The sequence below is a fragment of the Pyxicephalus adspersus genome, chromosome 3, assembly GCF_032062135.1.
Source record: "Pyxicephalus adspersus chromosome 3, UCB_Pads_2.0, whole genome shotgun sequence".
NCBI classification, from domain to species: domain Eukaryota; kingdom Metazoa; phylum Chordata; class Amphibia; order Anura; family Pyxicephalidae; genus Pyxicephalus; species Pyxicephalus adspersus.
The window spans coordinates 14,269,483-14,284,548 of NC_092860.1; positions in this window are offsets into that span (position 1 = coordinate 14,269,483).

Sequence of the window (15,066 nt, forward strand, 5' to 3'; positions counted from 1 at the left end):
GTAGGAATGAAGCAGTTTCTATGTCTACATCTTGAGGCGTTTGGAAACGCTGAAATTTTTTTGGCAAAATCAACAGTCTTTTAATAACATGGAGGGTCATTAGCAGAAAAAAACGAGTACATATTAAGTGGTTCATAAGCAGTGAGGAAAGCTTTTAGTTTTCAGAGGTTTTTTTAGTCCATGATACATCCCTATTGCTCTGTCTAGAACTTTCAATCCCCTACTTACTTGCAGAGCATTGGCATTTCTCCTGTGGCTGCATACATCATAGCAGCACACTCCCTTCCTCCCTGTAAAAAGATATGACTAGGTGTCTTTTCCAGAACACAGTCTCAAAGTGCCCCTGTCAAGACAATTTAGCTCATATGCTATTTTGTGTGTAGATGAATCAGTATTCAATGCCACTATAATGCTATTTATTAAAAATTGAAATTTGCTGTGATTGCCAGGCCCATGTTTCATAAGCCTTTCATGTTTATTTCTTTATTTGCTTGCTGTTTTATTTACTTATTGTTCTAGTTTATTATTGCACCCTTAAAAACTGTTTATGATGCTTTTTAGTTTTCAGTAGTTTAAAGAGACACTTATTCAACACAACATGACACTCCCTAGAATTGACGAATGATCCTATGATTCCTCTTTATCTTTACAGAGATCAGCAGAGTGGGCAGTGGTGATTATTGTATGTCTTCATTACATGAAAGTTTTTATTAATAGTTTAGCAACATACTGTCTTTAAAACTTCCAGGTACTGGCAAATTAAATGGCCGCTGGGTATATCTTATAGACACCTGAAAGATCTGTCCATCTTGGATGTAATCATTATTGGCTAGGTGCAGCCTTTTTCTCACAATTGATAAGGAATTTCTTCCTGCACATTTGCAAAGATCATTATGTTTCCTTATGAACACAGAAAGGAAAGTGAACATTCCCAGCCTCACACCAGGAGTAGTAGTTCAGTAACAGCTGGTAGAGCAAAACCCGCCAAGTGGTAACTTAACACGCCAGTACAAATGCCTATAGATCATCTTATGAATGTTTAAGTATATTCTGTCTCCAATTATTGTCTACCTACACATACAGCTTTCCTCTTCATTGTCATCTTTCTCTCTATTTCCCTCTCTTTTTTTTCTGGTTTTCAGTGTCTCCCACTTGTTCTTTCTCCACCATTCTTCTTCATTTCTATCTTTCTCTCTTTATCCCTTTTACCCCTCTTCTCATTGTTCCCTATTTCACTCATTCTTTTACTATCTCCACATCTCTCTCTTCCTGTTTCCCTCTCTTTCTTCTTTTTTTTCTTCATCTTCTCCCTCCTGTCTTTCTCTGTATCTCTCCCATTCTCTTTCTATGTCTGTATACTCTCTTTCTTTATCCCTCTTTCTCTTCATATTTCCCTTTTTTTTCCTCTTCTCTCATCTATTTCTCTACTTCTCTCTATCTCCCTTTCTCTCTCTGTATTTCCTCTTTCCCTATTTCTCTTCATATCTCGCTTTCCCTTTTCACTCTTTCTTCTTTTCTTTCTTCACATTTTATCTCTCTCTCTTCCTTTGTCTTTCTCTTTTTCTGTCTCCTTCTCTTTCCCTCTGTATTTCCTCTTTCTTTATCACTCTTTCTCTTAATTTTCTTTTTCTGTCTCTTTTTCTTTCTGACTTTTATTTTAAATCTCTATTCCTTTGCTTTCTCCCCTTCCATTTCCCTCCGTCTGTTCCCATTCTCTTCTTTGCTATCTCTCCCTTGTTCTCTCCCCTTTCTCCTTCTTTACCTATACCCACTCTCTTTTCCTCTCTCCCCTCTTTCTTCCTCTCCATTCTTCATCCCCATTTTTTCTCCTCTCTCATCTTATATCTTCTTTACCCCCCCCACACACACACACACACACACACACACTTTCTCTCCTATACTCTCTTTCCTTCTCCATTCATTCTTCTCTCTGTGTCATCTTCTCTCTATTCATCTCTTTATGTCTATTCTTCCCATTCCTATTTTCCATCTTTCATTTTCTCTCCAGATCTTTCTCTCTTTTTTTTTCAATGCCACTTGCCCTCCCTCAATTTCTTTTTCTATTTCTCCCCCATTTCCCATTTTTTCCCTTCTCTCCTTACTTTTTATTTCACAATTTCTCATTCTTTGATTCTTTATTTCCCATTCCTTGTCTGTCCTCCTCCATCTTTTATCTCCTTTCTTCTTCCATTCCTTTCTGCTTTTCCTTCCTCATTTCTCTATGATTCCCCTTGCTCCCCCTCTTTCCCATTTTTTTTCTCCCGCTTCCCCTCTTCCAGACAGCTGTTTTCATTTACGTTGTTCGCCAGCGCAGCTCCCTCCCCTGCCATTCACTGCTAATTTATTATTTTCCCCTAATCACTGTAATTAGTTTATTACGTTGATATTAATGGAGCTTGTGGAGTGCGCGGGAGCTAATTGAAATGTTTGCGATTCCTGATGGCTGTTGATTCTTGCCGAGAAGGAAATTCTTTTTGTGTTCGGCAAGGAAGATTGTAGAAAGGAGCAGAGTGTAAAGCTACTCAAATGATCTCATGTCTATGGGAGGCCTCCAATCCCACCGGCAAGTCATTGTCTAGGGAACATATGATTGGCACATTACAAAACCTGCCCTGAAATAAACATAATTGTTGGGCTGAGATGAGTGTTCACGTGCCAACTGGGCGACGGTGGTGCTGGAGGTTCGTTAGATGCTTGTTTCAACTGCCCTTCAAAGCCAATGGGTTGTGTAAAGAAAACCTGTCATGACTGGGTTTACACAAGAATCTGAATTACTGATTAGATCTATGTAGACCTCCAGATTTTATTTGGCTGCTGATTTAGCATTATTTTGTCTCAGTCTAGACAATGGCCATACACATAGTTGTTTGTGATTGATTTAGATACATAGTTACAAAGCAATCTATCATTGCATTTTGTAAAAGACTGGAAATATTGATTGAATAAGTAATATATCATAAATATAGAAAGAATATATTCAAAATCATTGAAATATTCTACATTACCATTGGTCTTCTAATACACACACAGAAATTTGGTTAATGCCAGGATGTACCAAGTATGCATTCGAACTGGGGCGACCATGCGTGAGAGTTACGTCATCCTGGCTCAGCCTGTCAAATTGGTCGAAGACCAAAACAAGCAAGAGAAGAAAACATAAAGCATCTGCAATAGAACGGGGAAACTTGAATGTATTTAAAAAATTTGGATCAGCCAGGTATTTTTTTGCAGAAGGAACATTGTCTGCCTTTTCTGCAATAAAGGAGCTACTGATCGAAATTTTAAAGGGCAGGGGTCTAGTTTACACCATAATACTATATAGAAATATGCAGAGCTAATAGCCAAACATAACTACACAAGAAATATTTAACAGATATTTACACAAATAAATGTTATTGCTTTAAGAGTTTGCATTGTTCAATGTTGGCTACAGTTGAGTAAAAAAAGCAAAACTATGGTTCTGCAAACAAATGTGACCTGTAACCAGGCAGGTCTTTATTGCAGAAAGGGACAGGCTTACCTGCCTGATCGCTGACCTCTAATTAAATGTAGCATGTGCAGCTCAGCACACAATGGCAGGATGCGTGGGGTAACCTGGCATTCATCATGGCTGCCAGGCCTGAATGAAATTGTTTTTGCATGCATGGAGTTACATTATCCTGGCCCAGCCTAAAATGGGAACCATGAAGGGAAAAAAAAAGATGGTGCCTACAATGGAACAGGGCCTAGTGAATGTTCTTTAAAAGTGCAATCAGACAGATAAGTTTATTTTATTGCAGAACAGACATTTGTCAATTTTGCAACAACCAGCCTCACATTTTTAAGGCACAACGTCATATTCTTTACAAAGCAGATTTTTACAGCCTTATTTTTTTTACCGAGTAAAAGCCCTTAAGACTGGTAATCGTTTCTTTCCACACCTTCATCTCCTGTGCCTCATTATTAGTTACTGGGGTCGACAATCACAGTAATAGACCAATAGTGAACATTTTCCAATATTAATTTCAGGGCAGCAGAGAAACCGACCTGGTGTGATTTTAATGTAAATGCTCCTTTCATACTTTTAATAGCCACAGGTTAATTTTCAGTGAGTTTACTTCTGGGCTTTATGCATAGAAATATTCTGAAAAGAAAGTGTTACCTATACTATAATAAAGAATGCATTGTCTGAGGTTCTCTAGAATGAGCTGGATTATCCATATGGATCCACTACATAGAACCACTTTCCTCTTCAGAAGCTGCTTTTATACTCTGTGCCTGAGAATGCTAAGCAGTAGAGTAATCCTATAATAAAATCATTATGCGACACTTGGGTCTCCAGCGAGAACACTAAAGGCAAGCTCATGACTGTGAATTGTGCTATTTTAAAATAATAACGCTGCAGTCGTCTAACTGGCTTCATACAAATTTGACAGAGGTGATTAAACTATATATACACATTCATTTCATCCAAAATTCATACCAACAGATTTTTTTCACATAGGAAACAAAGACACCTAAAATATAATCTACCCAAACCTTAAATATCCCAATGCTGATCTGGGACTTAACTCCAGACAGTCACATATATGTGATCTGCTTTATGTTCCAATGGATGGATTAATTCAGTCCAAGCAGGTTTTTAAATCCTACATCTCTTAGTCTTAAGGTATTTTTGGTGGCACCGCTTTAGCTTCAGCCTGCGGATTGGTCAATGGAGGAGCAGCAACTCATTGATTGTTCATCTGATCGGTTATTAGCATGCTCCCTTATCAGCAGATGTGCATGCAGCAGAACCTGATTGGCTCCTAAGCTGCCCTCCTTTATTCTAGGTAAGGGGTCGGCAAAGTTTTATGGCTACTAGGCCATTTATGGGGTGGGCGGGAGCACACTAGGCCGGACTCTGAGTCCCGCCCTAATAATTCCACCCACCACTGGGGAACACCCCCTGAAGTGAAATTCCTCTCCTCCATATGCATTACGGAGGAGAGGGATTTACCTTCAGGGAGGTTTCCCTATTTACCGCAGCGGCGGAAGTTTCGCCGTCGGACGCAGTAAATAGGGAAACAACTGCAAGGGGGCGGCACCGGCTCTGGTAGTTCCTAACGCCCCCTGGTGATGTTGAAGGGATGATAAAAAAACTAATATTAAAGTATGCCTAAAGTTGATGTCAAGGTTAAAGAAAGCACATAGTACATCCCTTTGAAATATCCATGCTACCCTAGTTTATGTTTTATCCCAGTCAAAATCCAGTAAATACTAAAAAATGGATGTTGTTCTGTCAAAAATTCATTCAGATTCAGATTTACCATTGTGTACAATTTTTGGAAGGAACCTGGAAGAAGAGAGGAGAAGATGGTAGAGGTAGGAAGCATGGAGGTTGGGTGTGGATGCATTTTTGCCAGCAGAGGGCAGCCTACAAAGTTAAGGTCCATACAGGTAGTCCCCGGGTTACATACGAGATAGGGACTGTAGGTTTGTTCTTAAGTTGAATTTGTATGCAAGTCGGAACAGGTACATTATTTTAATAAATGCAATTAGGACAGATGTTTGTCTCAACATATTATTAGGCAGCGTGGTGTCAGTTACTTTATAAAATCCTCACTATGAGTTAATCACAAACCAAGCATAAAAAAATCTTTATGGAGTGTAGACATTCATTAACTTCTGGAGCAAGCTGTGCTTTGATATGCAAAAAGAAACAGCTGCAGAGTTTGTCTTAGTCATTAAAGAATTACAAAATGTTACCAGGTGTGTAGTGGGGAGGGCAGCTGCAGGCATGCCGTGCCCTCACTTTTTTTGGGACTCCGTTTTAGGCTCTCCCTGCGCACTCGCCACTGATAGCCTTCACTATTACCATGCCCCCTCTTCTTTTTTTACGACTACACCCCTGGATGTTACAGAACAGCTCAGCTCTTAAGATCACCCACAACCTCAGCTGTGTTTTGCAAAAGATTTCTCCTGCAAAGCCCCCCCCCCCATCAAGCTTCTGTCCTGCACACAGCGAGCAGGGAAGACCCATTCTTATCTAGGAGTCGTCCCTATGTCGGATGTCCTTAACTCAGGAAATACCTGTACACATACTAGATTTTCATCACTTACATATCATTCGTGATCACCTGGGGCAAAAATCCTGTGCTAGTACAGGTGTCCTCCAACGGCAATGAGGAGGTCATTGGAGATCCACCAAGTTGGATAACTAACAACTGCCCTCCTCATACAACAGGATCCTCACCAGAAAGCCTTCAGAAACCCAGCAGATATAGAATAATACCTGATAATCTGCCAAAAATACACCCAGCCCCTACTTTCCTATTGTGGAAAAGTAGGGGCTCACAGCATTTCTGTGAGCTGAATGATGTCTCAATTACTGAATCCAATTTCCTTTTGTCCTTTTTGCCACACTGTAGGCACTTATTGTCAAGTGGTCCAGGATATGAACTAGGAGGGCTCTTTGAGATGACAAAGGAAATACACAGAAGAAACAGAATGGGTCTGCATTTCTGAAGATCAACATTTTTTTAAAATTAGACATATCATACTTCTTCAATGGCATGTTTAACAGACAAAGGGAGCAAATGCAAAATGCTCTTTGTTGGGGTTCACATACACTTTAAACCCAATAAGGAAAAATATATTGTAGCTTGCCAGTCATTTGATGCAGTGGTGCATTTTTGAATAAAAGGAAAATGTTAGAGCCTTAGTCAGAATTTAATTGATCTCTGTGAATCTGTGAAGGGAGGTTTATGTGTTTTTTGTGATCTGTAAGATGCCCGGCAAAGGTTCCAGGTCAAAGTAACCATCAAGTCATCATCGGTGGCCAGCCAATGCAGAGGACTGAAGACTTTGGAAGAAGACAGAGAGCAGATGGTAGCATTGGAAAACATGGAGTGAAGTATCCATGTCTCATTGCTGCAGGAGGCCATTCTGAAAAGTTATGGTCTATCCACTAGATCTTCTTTCCCATGTTCCTCTGATCATCTCAAGTTTCCATGATTGCCAATGTCCCTATGATCATCTTAGGTTCCCATAATTGTCCAAGTTCCCATGATCATCTCTGGTTCCTATGATCATACAAGTTCTTATAACTGTGTCAGCTAAAAATCTAATATTAATACAATGGTTATTGAGTAGATCATGTTCTATGTGAGTAGATCTAGTGTTGTACTGTGATTACCAATGAGAGTTATTATAATACTATTGTATAACTATGCAGTGGGGTGCCCCAATTACATCCTCACCCCCTCCCTTCTCCACTAACAAAGCAAGCATTCTCAGCATGGAGTCAAGCAATGTATCTGTATAGTGATCTTCCTAAATTGTTCCATCACGAACAATCGTTTTGGGTGACAACAAGTAAAAATGTGTACTTGCCATTAGGTATAAAGATTTGTTTATGGTAACAACTAATGGAGCCTATATTAACTAAAGTTTTACTTTAACTGTATTTTCATTCTTTCTTGTTTTTTATTGAGAAAATAAAATATTGTTGATACTGATGATTGGAGTGACCTCGGGCTCTTGGATAACTTCTGGGGTCAGCTAAAAACTAAGCCTTGTCTATAACCACTAGTTATTAACATGACCATCTTGTTATTCCTGCTCAGTATTGTATGTAGAAAGGTGCTTAAGAAAGTTTGCTAACCAGCTGTCACTGAATAATAGAATATGTAAAATAGCTATACAGAATGGCTTGAGGCTAGCTAAGGCTCTATCTCCCCCAGCCTGGGGCTGCTTAGCAGTCAGATGGCAGATATCCCCCTCTAAAGAGACAATAGTTCACACTGCTGCCTGTCCTATTGTGCTACTTGCCACGTGCCCCCTACTCTCTCCCAGGGCCAGCTGCTAGGAAAATCCTATTATACAGAAGACCCAGGCGGGACATGGCCAGGACTGCAACCATCTGTTCCTCCATCATTCCCAGTCTGGCCTACAATGGTCATCTGTGTCCAAGCTGTGGAGGTCTGTGGGGGAGAAGCACCCTTTCAATGCCAGTTGCATGCAGAAGCATCAAATTGATTTTAAGCATCAATTGCAATAATAAAAAAGCAAGATGTAGCAAGAAAGATCATGTAATGAAAAAAAAAAAGTGTTAGGGGACACATAGGGGTCTGTTTGTAATGTTTTTCAACAAGAATCACCAAAATTTTACCCATAATTTGCACATTTTTTTAGAAGTTAGTGTAAATCGATTTTATACAAGACTTACTAATTGATTTCAGTGTGAAAAATGTGTGAGTAATTGGTTTGAGCCTCGGGTGCAGACTTTTAAAAAACAGATCCCATAGATTTAAAGGTGTCCACACATATAGATATCCAGGCTGTGGATTATACAATTTTTTTTATATAATAATAATAATATTATTAATAAAAAAAAAAATATTGTGCCCAATTTTTGATCACTTTTGATCCGCTTGTTTTGCAGTGGTAGAGAAAAGGAAATAAACATCATGCTCATTCTAGATCATTTTAAGGGCTTGCAAAGTGGTCCATTTATTTACTGTATATTTATCCAAATAAAAATTATTAGCGGTCTCAAAAAAATTAGGTAATAAACTATTAAAAATTATTATTGCCGTCGAATTCCTAAACCCATTTACAGCAGTGTTTTGGGTCAACCTAAAACAAATTAAAATACATTTTTGGCAAATGAAAAGTCTGATCCAGGGACTTCAAGCTGGATACTGAAGTTTTCATGATTTTTTTGGGCATTGGTCCAAATTTTGAACCTTATTTGCAGAGCCTGTTTTAGGGTAGTGCAAACTAATTGTCCACAGCTCCAACCTTTTTATGGGGCCAGGGTTGATAGAATGGCAGGGGTGCAAAGAACCAGAAGGCTGTTGATTTGGGATCACCACTTCATATTTTTGTAGAACTCAATTTTGCCTAAAACCACTGGTGATTTTTTGGGAGTATGTTAAAATGTATGTAACCATTAAAATATCATCTTCCTAAAGTTTATCTATATCCAAAACTTTATATCAGTCTTTAGATAAAGTTCCTAGTTTGTTTTTTCATGTCATCATCCTGCCATCAGCACATTTCCTGTCCTAGGGTGACAACACTCATTGCTCTGTATCTATGAAGGAGCAGCATTGTCACCATGGGACAGGACATGTGTTAGGACTACAAAACAGCCATTTTATCTCTTTATATATATACCAGAAGGGCATATGTTCTGTAATTCACAGAGAGAACTAAGACTGATAAGAATGCTTGAGATTTCAGTGCAGCATTGTCAGCCCATTACAGGAAGTTAGATGCTCACTGGACTGGTGAGCTTTTAAAGACAATTTTATCTATGGGGTGATAAACCAATACAAATACCTTATTTATTATGTTATCTAGGTGGATTGTAATAGGTACAATTACATACCTTTCCCTTGCCTCTGCAGGCTTCTTTTATGCTGCAGGTCCAGTTACCCAAAGTTACTTCTTCTCTCCAATGCCATCATATGTAATGCAAGACCAAGGTTACATGAGGACTGCAAGGGCCTGACCACATCCTGGGAATGTCAGAAAGTAAAGAAGGATGTTGGCTACTGGGGGAGCAGGTACAGGGTATTTATTCCTATTTATTATCCTCCTAGATGAATGTGCCTTTAATCTGTGTCAACGAGGGAGCACGTTTAATGCTGGGGCAACTGGTGTGACTGAGGGCAAACTTCTAACTTCAAATCATTACCAGTCTGCCAATCTATGGGCAAACCAAACAAAAACTTAAATGAATGAAACTTAAATAAAAAATGATGATCCTATATTATAATAGCATTAAGGAATCCAACATCCATATGCCAACTGCAGTACCTATGGCCCATAATTACCAGTTTGGAGCATTGGACTATAATTGATGATTATTAGGATTTCTATTTACAGTGTAAAGTTTGTGAACAAAAAAAATGTGGAACCGAGAAAAGCAACACATAACAATCAGATTTCACTTTTACAAATTCATAACAGTCAGAACAATACAAGATGGCTGCTTTGAATGCCGACATCTTGCACGTTGCTCTTTGCCCTAATAAATAAGGGCATTGTTACAAGCAGCCGCTACAAGTTTTACATGATAAATAAATAAAATCTTAATGACCTACTTAACTATTAATGATACCACACTATGAATAATCAATCAAAGCAATAAACTATTTAGTTAAATACTTAATGCAAACCAACATAATGATTTATTAAAACAATTTTCCTTTTTCTTTATGCTAGCACATACCAGTTGTGTTTTCCTAAAGGTGGTGATACAATAGTTGGAATTTAAATACATTTGATGTTAAAATGGAAAACAAAACATGGAATCCATTAAAAAAATCCATTTATAATAAAAATAATGGAGTTCCCTAATGATATTTGATTAATTTTTCAACTTAACATTGATTGGGAATGCCCGTTCTTTTGTTAATCAAGTGGCTGATATCCACTGTGCCAACAGTTACACCAAACCTCCTCCCGTCCTGGTTCAAGCATTACCTCTATTAATGGGCTTTGTAGAAGTTTACTTGAGGTTGGCAATGACTTATAAATAGAAGCACCCATTACTGCAGAACGTTTCCAACATTCTGGAAACTCTTCAGGACCGATCACCAGTTATTACCCTTATCCCACAGAAAAGGAAACTAACTTGTTTTGCATGTGTGCCATATCCATTCAGTGTCTAGAGGCATAATGGGTTCCAGTACCCGTGTGACTAGGTCAAAACCACCATCAGCTGTTGTGCTCAGTAAGTGCTCCATTAATCAATGACTACTTTAGGAATAGAGCCATAATTAATGGAGCCTTTATCAACCTTTTTGTAACACGGGGGAACCCTTGAAATAACTTTCAGGTCTTAGGTCCTTCCTTATACTACCTAATTCATAATTACTATATTCACAGCTCACATTATACTAGCTTGCTGATCATTGGGAAGAATGCCTCCTACATTACTAACTCGTGGAAGAATTACCCTTTCAGATAGCAAATAGATCATTAAATTGACTTGAAAGATCCAAACTGCTCATTGCTCAAGGAACCCCGAGCAACTTCTGGAGGAACCCTAAGATCCCTGGTTGAGAAACACTGATCTGCTGAGTACATTTGGTATTTCCCATTCATAATCCACTTCTGAACAAAAAAGAATATCCATTGAACCAAAGGTCCATAGGGTTTTAACAGAAAAAAATTAGAAGTATTTTTTATGACCATGACAATTAAAGAAAAAACATGCTAGACCCACTATACATTTCCATAAGTAAATCAACAAGTATATCAATTAACCCAGATTAATGGGGTGATTAGTTGTTAAAAGTTACTGCACTTTACACCCCCTGACTAAACGCCATGTTGTTCTTCCCACCCCCAAAGTCTGACCTATCACTGACACCAATTCTATTTTCATTAGGCAGCGACTGATGATCAGTGAAGAAAAAGGCAATTTGGGATAAATCAATAGAGAAATTGGATTTGGCGCTTGGCAGCTTATTGTTTTTTATTGATTTCTGTTTCTCATTTGTCACAGGCTTTCACATGCAATGTATCAACCCTGAAAAGCACGGATGCAGCATGGAGATACACAATACACCCATCATAGGAGAATGAATTTTATATCTGGTTACCTGAATTGTGGCTGTGCATAGACTTCATATTAAAATTGTATAATATTAGATAATAATCTCTATATGTCTGTCAGTGTGTCTGGCTGTGCGATATTTCTATCTAAAATGTATTATGTATCTATCTATTATCTATCTATCTATCTATCTATCTATCTATCTATCTATCTATCTATCACTCTATGTATCCATCCATCCATCCATCCATCTATCCATCTATCCATCCATCTATCATCTATCTATCTATCCATCCATCCATCCATCCATCCATCTATCATCTATCTATCTATCTATCTATCTATCTATCTATCTATCTATTTATCTATCCCTCTATCTCTATCTATCTATATATATATATATATATATCTACCCTTGTAACGTATCTCTCTGAGGGCTGGAGACCATATGGCATTGTATGCTGTTAGGAGATACAAGCGGAGCTCCCCTAGGCCCTATTGTATAGGAAGTTCCTCTTTTCTATTTATAAGATGCTCAGAGGTCGGGAATGGTCTGTCAGCCATCCTTTGAGCATTATGTTTAGCATATGGTGAATTATTCAGCTTTAACACTGCGCACCTTTCTATTTATGTTCAGTTAATATTTAATGAATATGTAAAGACTAAGAGCAGGTTATTGTATTACACAAGGTATAGATGTGGACCACAGACCAAAGATAAGATGAATTTATTATTGTACACATATAAGCTAGTGTATTAAAAAATATATATATATATATATGTGTGTGTGTGAACACTGATTTGCAGTATAACAATGTCAAATAATACAAAATAATCAAAAATAGTATTTACACTTCTAATATTAATAGGATAAAGTGTAAGGTAACAAAATACAAGATATTTTGAATCTTCTTTTATTAATTCAAAAAAATCCAGTGGAGTTTTTATTATATAAATGGTATGCTGAAAATGCCATATGGAGAGAAGCCCATAGGGGTATCTCCAAGTGCAATGAGAACGATACAATGACCTGCCATGTAAATTTCTTCCAATAAAAGGCAAACACTCCTTTTCCATAAACAGTCAACAGGCCCTCAGCTTGCCACCTGCCCCAGTGACACCAGATACTTGATGAGCACACAAAGTGACAGCCAGCAAAGGACATGTCCCCAGTGCAAACACGGAATAGTTATTTACACAGCACAGCAAACAGACATCCAACAGTAATGCTCCAGTCTGGAGAGTGGCGCTTGGAAGTGAACATGGTAATGGAAAACAAATGGTAAATTTAACAATTAAAAATATTTTAACATGTAATAAGACAATCTGCATATCAAATTTGAGCAAAATGGAAGCTCCATGATTGGTAATTGTTTTGTAATGAAAAAAGACAAGGAAAAACTGGGGTTTGTAGGCAAATTGTATAGTTTGTATTGTGTGGTAAGATATATTAACAATCATATAACACACATTTAATACATATGCATATCATAGTATAAAACAAAATCCAAGAGTCCCATCCCCTCTCCAAAGCTGTAAGGGGGGATCTATTGGGACTAGTGTTCTAGACACATTAAACCTCTGACTATTAAAATTTTACAGTTGTACGCTTGAGTTATGTTTTTCCGACATGTTTCACCTAAAATGGCTTCCTCAGGGGACTTGTGGACCGCAAGGTATAATGTTTTATGAAACAAAGAAGTACAGGGATCAATTCAATAAGTGGGAAGTATACCCATGATTTACCTTAATCAGATATAGCACTATTGGTCAAGTCCTGTAGGAATAAACAATTACCTATGATTAGATTTATGATTATATTCAAGAGAGAAAAGCAACCAGAAGGGTAGAATTTTGTACATGTGTGTCGTATTTTGGGACTTCTGTTTGGTTGATCAGAATAGTATGTGGAGCACAATATTCTGCTTGCATATGCTAGGCCTTTGGGATGAAGTCAGGACAATATTTGGCATTGGAAAGGTTTTTAAAAAAAAAATTATATATATTATATTATAATTATTCTAAATATATTCCATATTTTATACATTTAAAGCAACAACAACACACAGAAGTATTTCAGAATTAGGTGGTGTCAGTCCTTTTGCTACATTACACAAATCCTCCCACTCTCCCTATTTCCACAACATAGACATTGTTCATTCTGTAGTCCCGAAATAGGAACTAGGAAGGTTAATTACTCCTCATAGGAAAACTCAGCAAAGGCTAAGTTTTCAAAGCTTTACATAGACTTTTATTTTAGCCATGTGACTCTTTTTTTCAATCTGATTGGACTCTTTTTGGGAATAAGGGACGGGTGTTGATTTGTGGAAAGTACTAATTGCATTTATTCAACAGTTGTAATGAGACCCTTTCAGTGTAAATTTAACAATCAAAAGGGGCTCAAATGGGAGATCTGTATTGTAAAGGCTTCTATACTTTTTAACATAGCAATTTACTCTATCCCTATATAAGAAGAAAAGAATATTCAGTGTAGGTGCCTTTAATGTCTAATGATTAGCCCTGGCACCTGCTCACCAGTGATCTGCACAATGAGCCTCATTTGACTTTCCATGCATTCAGAGTAATGTCAGGTCAAGGAGTTTCCATTTTATTGTGGTGTACAAACCATATTCAATGCATTGTACTGGTCACCAGAAGAGATCAATGGCCACAGAAGGGGCACTTTGTCATGTAAAAGTGAGATAGCAAGGCTGGGTGGTAACTTTCCTAAATTTAAGGCTATTGTATACATTTTGGGAGGAGTCACATTGCTGCCTGAATTCTGAAGAGTTTTCAGATGAAGTCAACTAAGCACTAAATAATAATGACATAACCCTTTGAGAAAGATATCAATACATTCAGAAAGGTGGGCCTAAGGGCATAAAGCATACAAGAAGATCCACTGCCCATTTTGTGCCCAACCAACTACTTTCTAAACAAGAAAACGTGGAGACAATCATACATGTGGGTGCAGTGTTTTGGGACATCTAATCTGATTCATTTGGGAAATTTGGCCCTTCTGATTGCCCCTTTTGAACAGCATTATTAGCAGCATGGTGGCTCAGTGGTTAGCACTCTAGACTGTTCGGCGCTAGGTCCCAGGTTCCAATCTCAGCCAGAACACTATCTGCATGGAGTTTGCAGGTTCTCCCCGTGTTTGCGTGGGTTTCCTCTGGGTACTCTGTTTTCTGCTCACATTCCAAAAACATGCAGTTCATTGGCTTCCCCCCAAAACTGACCTTAAATTATGTTAATGACATATGACTATGGTAAGGACATTGGATTGTGATCTCCTTTGAGACTAGCTAGTGAGATGACTATGGATCTTGTAAAGCGCTAGTGTTGGCGCTATATAAATACTGGATAATATTAGAAAGTAATGGGAATTTGGGCTGGATTTTATCAATAGTTCATACACATAATATGATTTGTGTATTGTGTTGAGCTGATTAGAAACCCAAGGTTAAGTCGCTTAGTTGGTTGGCTGCTGTTTGCCCTTTGGATTGTATCAGGCTACATGGCCAATACAAGCA